Genomic DNA, 9,751 nt, shown 5'->3' with positions numbered 1-9,751 from the left:
CGACCTCGGCCCCGCCGCCTCCGCCTCCCGTCGCCGGCGCCGCCTCTCTGCCCCGCGCCGCCGTCCTCGCCTCCCCTCCGTCCGGCCACCGCCTCCTTCTTCCTCCCGTCGCTGGCAACTGCCCTCGAGGAGCCAGATCCGATCGAGAGGCTCTGCACGTTGACTTTTCCCGAAGCTCGAAATTCTTCTAAGTATTTTTATTCTACAGCATATGCCTCTGTTCATCGTTGCATAACTCCTCGCATGTAGCTCCGATTCACGCGTGTAATATGTCAAATTGTTTGCCTCGTGATGCTCTTCATTTTGTTCAATTGCACCATGCTCATTAGAGGTCATCTTGATGCCCAAATCTCTGTTGGAAGAGGGCTAGTTGCTGTTATTCTCTGGTTCTTAACAGAACTTGGAGATTTGTCATTTTTGTATCTTTAAATCTGTGCATCTTTTGGGCATGAGCTCTACATCTGTTTTGTTGTATGCAATGCCATCTTTCCAGTGGTGTAGTTCATTTATTTTTGTGATCTCTGTGGTGACTAGCACAAGCATGCAAAGTAGGCCCCGTAATATTTCTGATTTCAGGGACTTGGTGATTTCTCCAAGTCCTTGTCTGCTGTTATTTTGTTGCCATGTAAACTTGATGCTACAGAGAGATCCATGCATATTTTGGAGATGTTCAGTAAGGATGTTTGGTAGCTATAGTTGTAATTGATCCATGCTTACATTTGTTTGCAATTATGGAGTGCCATAGCATGACTCAATCTTGCTCTACTTTTGCTATAAAATATTTCTGGCAGATTCTTAACATGATATGCAATTTTGCCAAGCTTATTGTAGTTGATCCATACATGCTATGCAATTGTTCTTGCCATGGATAGCTTCATAAACATGCCATCTTGCTGTAGGTGTGCTTGGTTTGTAGTGCATTGCTCTGTAGTGAGTGCATCAAGCTCACAAAGAGGCCTTCATATTATTATTTCTGCCATGCTCTGTTTTCTGCCAAGTCTGAAACCTGATAACGAAACTTGCTATGTTTACATGCTTGCCATCATATCTTCTGGTCCTTTTTGGCTTATGGTCAGTAAGGCACTTTTGTCATGTGAATTTAGTAGAACACTGCCATGCCTTGTTGTGCTATGTTAAGTTCCTGTAGCATGTTGATTTCGTGCTCTGAACATTACTACCTGATGCTGTTTTCTGCCATGTCCAGTTTTTCACTAAGTCTGTGATCCTGTTATCTTTTGCACTATTGCCATGCTTGTTTGAGCTTGATATGTTGTGAACTAGCCGTAGCTCAGTGTTCATCTTTTGTCAAGCATCTCCTGTAGATTACTGTCATATGCTTTGTTGCTATGTTGGAGTGCTCTAGCATTGGTGTTTGTTGCATTTTAAGTGCTATCATGCTGTTAATCGCAGATTCTTGTCATTCTTGTTTTGCCATTTGCAAACCGTGCATCCGATTCCGGTGATCTTTATATCGATTTCGACTGAAATCATCTCATCTTTCCAGTGGCATGCTTGGTTTGCCAAGTTACTGCCATGTTCATCATTTCCTTCCGGAGCACGCATATGCATCGCATATAATATCTCGCATATCATACATGTTTTGCATCATGTTGCTTGTGCATTTCTCGTGGTTGATTGTGGTTCCGTTGGTTTGTGTTCTTGTCTTGGGTAGAGCCGGGAGACGAGTTCGTGAACGAGGAACCTGTTGAGTACGCTTACGAGGATCAAGCTTTCGACAACTCTGAGAACCTTGCAGGGAAGATGACCACCCCTCGAAATCACTTCTATCTTCGCTTTGCTAGTTGTTCGCTCTATTGCCATGCTCCGCTACCTACCACTTTCTATATCATGTCTCCCATTTTGCCATGTCAGCCTCTAACCATCCCTTCCTAGCAAACCGTTGTTTGGCTAAGTTACCGCTTTTGCTCAGCCCCTCTTATAGCGTTGCTAGTTGCAGGTGAAGTTGAAGTTTGTTCCATGCCGGAACATGGATATGTTGGGATATCACAATATCTCTCATTTAATTAATGCATCTTTATATTTTGGTAAAGGGTGGAAGGCTCGGCCTTATGCCTGGTGTTTTGTTCCACTCTTGCCGCCCTAGTTACTGTTATACCGGGATTATGTTCCTTGAGTTTGCGTTCCTAACGCGGTCGGGTGATTTATGGGACCCCCTTGACAGTTCGCCTTGAATAAAACTCCTCCAGCAAGGCCCAACCTTGGTTTTACCATTTGCTACCTAAGCCTTTTCCCCCGGGTTTTCGCGAGCCCGAGGGTCATCTTTATTTTAACCCCCCCGGGGCCAGTGCTCCTTCGAGTGTTGGTCCAAACCGAGCAGCCTGCAGGGCCACCTCGGGGAAACTCGAGGTCTGGTTTTACTCGTAGCTTGACTTATCCGGTGTGCCCTGAGAGCGAGATATGTGCAGCTCCTATCGGGATTCGTCGGCACATTCGGGCGGCTTTGCTGGTCTTGTTTTACCATTGTCGAAATGTCTTGTAAACCGGGATTCCGAGACTGACCGGGTCTTTCCGGGAGAAGGTTTATCCTTCGTTGACCGTGAGAGCTTATGATGGGCTAAGTTGGGACACCCCTGCAGGGTATTATCTTTCGAAAGCCGTGCCCGCGGTTATGAGGCAGATGGGAATTTGTTAATGTCCGGTTGTAGAGAACTTGTCACTTGACCCAATTAAAATACATTAACTGCGTGTGTAGCCGTGATGGTCTCTTCTCGGCGGAGTCCGGGAAGTGAACACGGTCTGAGTTATGTATGACGTAAGTAGGTGTTCAGGATCACTTCTTGGTCATTGCTAGATGACGACCGTTCCGTTGCTTCTCTTCTTGCTCTCTTTTGCGCAAGTTAGCCACCATATATGCTTTTGCCGCTGCAGCTCCACCTCATTACACCTCCCTTTCCTATAAGCTTAAATAGTCTTGATCTCGCGGGTGTGAGATTGCTGAGTCCCCGTGACTCACATATTCTACCAAAACAGTTGCAGGTGCCGACGATGCCAGTGTAGAGGATGGGGTCGATCTCAAGTGGGAGTTCGACGAGAACGTGGTCGTTACTATGTGTCTTTTCCTGATGATCAGTAGTGGAGCCCAGTTGGGACGATCGGGGATCTAGCATTTGGGGTTGTCACATCTGGATTTTGGCCGTAGTCGGTCTATATGTTTGTATTTTGGATGATGTATGAATAATATTCATGTATTGTGTGAAGTGGCGATTGTAAGCCAACTCTTTATCCCATTCTTGTTCATTACATGGGATTGTGTGAAGATGACCCTTCTTGCGACAAAACCACTATGCGGTTATGCCTCTAAGTCGTGCCTCGACACGTGGGAGATATAGCCGCATCGTGGGTGTTATAAGTTGGTAATCAGAGCCATCCCCGACTTAGGAGCCCCCTGCTTGATCGAATCGCTGGCGTTGTTGAGTCTAGAACAAAAATGTTTTGAGTCTTAGGATTATATATATCGGAGAGTAGGATTCTTTTTACTCCCCAGTCCCTTCGTCGCTCTGGTGAGGTCTCCTGACGTAGAAGTTTTGACTCTTCTCTCCTCAAATTTCACTAAAAAAAATTTAGGATCACGCGCGTATCTTGTAATCGTTCCGATGGTTTTGTGACGAGAACATTGTTCTTGGTGCCTCCTGACATTTAGGGGTTGTGGCAGTGTCCCGGGGAGTTGAGCTCCGAGGTGTTGTCGTCACAATTTTATCGTTGCAGTTCTGGAATACCTGAGTTTCGCCGACATCGAAATCTCTTTTATGCAGTTGTTGGTGAGATCACCTCGACGCCACCCAGTACTGGGGCGGGAGTTCGGGAGTATTGCCATAACTTGTATAACGGATGTTTTTCGAAGGTTGAGGTAAACGATTTCCGAAGGTTTCTTGGTTATGTGTTGACGGATGGATACAGCTGGATCTAGGGATTGCTAGTTTGGGTGATATATTTTGTGTCCCCTGTATCCCCTACACCAGATTGCATAACCAGAAAGTTTCGGGAGTTTATAAGTGGGAATTCTAGTAGCCTTAGGATATCTTTGCGACAGACGCATGATATGAGATTGGGGTTCGACGTCTAGTGGTCCGCCTGTATACGGTTGATTTTACAATGGTCTCGTAGTGTCTTAAAGAGTCCATGGCTATGCCGACTCGGGGATGCTTCGTATGTCATGTGCACAGCCTTGTACATGATGGTGCTGTACGATTGAGCCCGTGTGGGCCCCACCACGAAAACTTCGGACGAAATCTATATCATATGTTTGTTCCGGCATATTCCGCAAGCCAATACTTTGTTTTATTTTGTATTGTGGTATTCGAGTTGCTTCGAATTCATATGTCCATTCCATATCTTTTTCAAGTGGCTTCTCAACTTATGGAAGTGTGATGATTTACTACGGAATTCATTCGTTCATCTTCGTTCGAATGTTTATTGTGAAGACTATATGTTGCAATTTCTATCCGTTGATTCTACTTATCTATTAATCTATCAAGATGCTAACGGATGTCACCCTCTTCAGGATGGCTCCGCCAACGCGTCAGAATCCGGATCGCAATGAAGGGAGTCAAGCGAACCCTCCGCCACCACCTACACCTCCGGAGGCATGGCAGGCTATCATGGCAACCACCAACGCCAATGCTCAGATGATTCTGCAACTCTTGCAAGAACGTACTCAAGGGCAAGGCAATCAAGGCAATCAAGGTCAAGGCAACAATCAGCTTCACTTTGCCACTCTCAACCAGTTTCTCGCAAATTAGCCCATGTCTTTCAGCTACTGTGCCGAGGCCACGGATGTCGATGATTGGCTCGTGGACATCAACAAGCATTTTGAATGTAGCAATGTCAGGCTTGAGGACTATGTCAAGTTCGCTTCTTTTCAGCTCAAGGACCAAGCTGCTGATTGGTATCAACAATACAAAGATTCCAGAGGAGGTCGTGTGATCACTTGGACTAACTTCTGTCGGGACTTCAAAGCGCACCACATTCCACAAAGTGTTGTTGAGAGCAAGCATGAGGAGTTCCGCAATCTCAAGCAAGGCAACATGTCTGTGTATCAATACAACATCCAGTTTCAGAAACTTGCTCGCTTCGCTAAACAAGACGTTCCTGATGAGAAGAGCATGATCTATCACTTCAGAGGTGGCCTTAAAGAGGATCTGCAGTTAGCTCTCGTTCTTGTTGAGCCTACTCAGTTTGATCAATTCTATAATATGGCATTGAAGCAAGAGGCTGCTCAGCTCAAGTGTGAGGCTTCTAAGAAGAGAGTCAGAGACGCAGTTCAGTCTTCTTCTTCCTCACTTGTGACTGCCAAGCAGCAGAAGTTCTGGTTGCCTCCTCCTCCTCCGTTTCGTCAGCCTTATCAGCTGAAGAACAAAGGTGGCCATGGTTCTTCCAACTCTTCCAACTCTGGCTATTAGAACAAGTCTCAGAATCAAGCTCCAAAGTCCAATGCTCCTTATCACCGTCCACTCTCAGAGGTGACTTGCAACAAATGTCAGCAAAAGGGTCCCTATGCTAACAAGTGCTTCAACCAAAGGTGCCTTCCTCCTCCTCCTCCTGTCAGATCTTCCAGCAATGCAGTGGTCAAGCATAATCCAAAGTCTGCAAAGGTGAACATGATGAATGCAGCTCAAGCAGAGGAATCTACTAATGTGATAATGGGTAATCTTCCTGTTAATGATATTCCTGCAAAAGTTCTTTTTGATACTGGTGCATCGCTTTGTTTCATGTCAAGACCGTGTTTTGCCAAGCATGAATTCACTTGTTCTCATCTGAGTAAACCCATGGATGTCGTTTCTCCGGGTAAACGTTTGAGTTCTAGTATGATGGTTCCGGATGTTTCCATCAAGATGGGCGACTATGATTTTCAGTCTTCTCCAATTGTTCTTGGTGACTCGGATATTGATCTCATTCTCGGGATGGACTGGCTTTCTAAGCACAAGGCTCAACTTGATTGTGCTGCCAGGGAAATTCAATTGACACACTCGTCTGAGGATGTGATTATTTTTGCCACTCGTGATGAAACCATTCGGTTTTTCTCTCTCAATGAGAAGGGCGAATTGAATGCCATCTCTCAAATTCCAGTCGTTTGTGAGTATCAAGATGTCTTTCCAGAAGAGCTTCCGGGTATGCCTCCTCATCGGCCAGTTGAGTTCGTTATCGAACTAGAGCCTGGTACTGAACCCGTTTGCAAGCGTCCATACAAGCTTGGACCCAACGAGCTGAAGGAATTGAAGAAACAGCTCGATGAACAAGAGCGTCTGGGTTTGATCAGACCGAGTTCTTCTCCATGGGGTTGTGGTGTTCTTTTTGTCAAGAAGAAGGATGGCACGGACCGACTTTGTGTCGACTACCGTCCATTGAACAAGAAGACAATCAAGAACAAGTATCCACTTCCCAACATCAATGAGCTATTTGAGCAACTCAAAGGTGCTAAAGTATTCTCGAAGATTGACCTTCGTATGGGTTATCATCAGATTCGCATTCGTGAAGAAGATATTCCCAAGACAGCATTCAGAACAAGCTTTGGTTCTTATGAATATACTGTCGTGTCTTTCAGCCTTGTCAATGCTCCTCCAGTATTCTCTCGGATGATGAAGTTCATCTTCAACCCCTATACCAATGAATTCGTTCTGGTGTATCTCGATGATATCTTGGTTTTCTCCAAGAATAAGCAGGATCATGCCAAACATTTGCGATTGGTGCTCGACAAGCTCAGAGAGTATCAATTCTATGCGAAGTTCTCCAAATGTGAGTTTTAGCTCGATGAAGTTCTTTTCCTTGGTCACATCATCTCTGCCAAGGGCATCGCTGTTAACCCCGAGAAGGTGTCTGCAATTGTGAATTGGGAACCTCCTCAAAATGTCAAGCAGCTCCGCAGTTTTCGTGGTCTTGCAAGCTATTGCCGAAGATTCGTTGAGAATTTCTCCAAGATTGCAAATCCTCTTTCCAACCTCTTACAGAAGCATGTGAAGTATGTCTGGTCTCCTGAGTGTGACGTTGCTTTCAACACTCTCAAAGAGAAACTAGTCACAACTCCTGTCTTAACTCCTCCTGATGAATCCAAGCCGTTTGAAGTTTCTTGTGATGCTTCTCTCCAAGGTCTCGGTGCTGTGTTAATGCAAGAGAAGAAAGTTGTGGCCTATACCTCTCGTCAGTTAAAGCCCAACGAGAAGAACTACCCCACTCACGATCTTGAGTTGGCGGAGTTGTCCATGCATTAATAACGTGGAGACATCTCTTGTTGGGAAGACAAGTGGACATTTTCACCAATCACAAGAGTCTCAAGTATATCTTCACTCAGCCCAACCTCAACCTCAGGCAGACTCGATGGGTCGAGATGATTCAAGAGTACAATCCGAGTATTGAATATACTCCAGGCAAGGCTAATGTCATTGCAGATACTTTAAGCAGGAAGGCTTATTGCAACAGCTTAATTCTCAAGCCGTTCCAACCGGATCTTTGTGAAGCTTTCCGCAAGCTGAATCTCCAAGTTGTCCCTCAAGGCTTTCTTGCCAACCTCATAGTATCTCCTACTTTGGAAGATCAAATTCGTGAGGCACAACTCCTTGATGCCATGGTGAAGAAGGTGAAACGTGGTATCGACAAGGGTCTTTCCAAATACAAGTGCTATCGCATTGATGACAGAGACACTTTGTTCTTCGAGGACCGGATTGTGGTTCCTAAAGGTGATCTAAGGAAAGTCATAATGAACGAGGCGCACAATTCTCTCCTTTCCATTCATCCTGGAAGTACGAAGATGTATCATGATCTCAAGCAGTCGTATTGGTGGACTCGAATGAAGCGAGAAATTGCTCAATTCGTGAATGAATGTGATGTCTGTCGAAGAGTGAAAGCAGAACACCAACGACCAGCTGGTCTCCTCCAACCTCTTGCTATCCCAGAATGGAAGTTTGATCATATCGAAATGGATTTCGTGACTGGTTTTCCCAAGTCCAAGCACGGAAATGATGCTATCTTCGTTGTCATCGACAAGCTTTCTAAAGTGGCTCATTTCCTGCCAATCAAAGAATCCATCACAGCAGCTCAGCTGGCAGAGCTTTACACCTCCAGAATTGTCTCCTTGCACGGCATTCCACAATTGATTTCTTCTGATCGTGGAAGCATCTTCACCTCTAAGTTCTGGGACTCCTTCCAGAAGGCCATGGGCACTAACATTCGCTTCAGTACAGCTTTCCATCCTCAAACTAGTGGCCAAGTCGAGCGAGTCAATCAAATTCTTGAAGATATGCTCAGGGCTTGTGTCATTTCCTTTGGCATGAAATGGGAAGATTGTCTTCCTTATGCTGAATTCTCCTACAACAACAGCTTCCAAGCGAGTTCGGGCAAGGCCCCATTCGAGATTCTCTATGGCAGAAAGTGCCGTACTCCTCTCAATTGGCCAGAGACTGGTGAACGCCAACTTCTTGGCAATGACTTAATCATTGAAGCTGAAGAAATGTGTAAAGTCATCCGTGATAATCTCAAAGCCGCGCAATCGCGCCAGAAGAGTTACTATGATAGTAAGCACCGTGATTTGGCTTTCGAGATCGGAGACCATGTCTACCTCTGCGTCTCTCCAATGAAAGTCACTCGTCGCTTCGGTATCAAAGGGAAGCTTGCCCCTAGATACGTGGGTCCTTTCAAGATCATTGGCAAAAGAGGCGACCTCGCCTATCAACTTGAGCTTCCTTCCAACTTCGCGAACGTGCACGATGTGTTCCACGTGTCACAGCTCCGCAAGTGCTTCAAGACGCCTGAGCGCACTATCAACTTCGAAGAGATTGACCTCCAAGAAGATTTGTCTTATCATGAGCACCCCGTGGCTATTCTTGAAGAAACTGAGCGCAAGACTCGCAACAAGTCAATCAAATTCCTGAAAGTGAAGTGGTCGCACCATTCCGACCGGGAAGCCACCTGGGAACGCGAGGACCATCTCCGTTCCGAATATCCGGAGTTCTTTCAGTCCTAGATCTCGGGACGAGATCCTCTCGTAGTGGTGGAGTGTTGTAACACCCCGCATGTAACTTGCCATATTTGTAACTCCGACTCTTGCCATTTTCGGCTATGTGTTATGATATTCCCTCCGTGGTCGGGTTTTGTCTTTCGTTTTGCATTTTGTCATGTCATGCATTTCATATCATGTCATCATGCGCATTGCATTTGCATACGTGTTCGTCTCATGCATCCGAGCTTTTTCCCCGTTGTCCGTTTTGCAATCCGGCGCTCCTATCTCCTCCGGTGCATCCCTCTTGTTTTCTTTCGTGTGCGGCTGTCAAACTTTCTCAGATTGGACCGAGGCTTGTCAAGTGGCCTTATTACACCACCCGGAGACCACCGGTCAAGTTTCGTTCCATTTGGAGGTTGTTTGGTACTCCAACGGTTAACCGGGCATCCGCAAAGTCCATTTGTGTGTCCAGCAAAACCCCCCACAAAAACCAGCCAAAACCCCTCCAAGTCATCTCCATGTTCTAGGTCGTTCGATCACGATCGTGTGGGCGAAAACCGCACCTCATTTGGACTCTCCTAGCTCCCTCTACCTATAAAACTCAATCCCCTCCCGTATACATCTGCAGTCCAAACCCTAACCTCGCCCTCCGACGCCAGCGGATGTGTCCGTCCGCGCCGGACAAATCTCCGCCTCCGCCCACGCCCAATCGGGAAGCGACACGTGTCGCCGCCGCCTCCTTCCCGCCGCCGGCCCGGAGAGCCCGTACGGGGCCCTCCCGGCCCAGATCCGCCGCCGCCC

This window comes from Triticum aestivum, chromosome 3D (genome assembly GCF_018294505.1).
Source record: "Triticum aestivum cultivar Chinese Spring chromosome 3D, IWGSC CS RefSeq v2.1, whole genome shotgun sequence".
NCBI classification, from domain to species: domain Eukaryota; kingdom Viridiplantae; phylum Streptophyta; class Magnoliopsida; order Poales; family Poaceae; genus Triticum; species Triticum aestivum.
The sequence above is the reverse complement of the archived record's forward strand: the minus strand, read 5'-3'. Positions refer to the sequence as shown.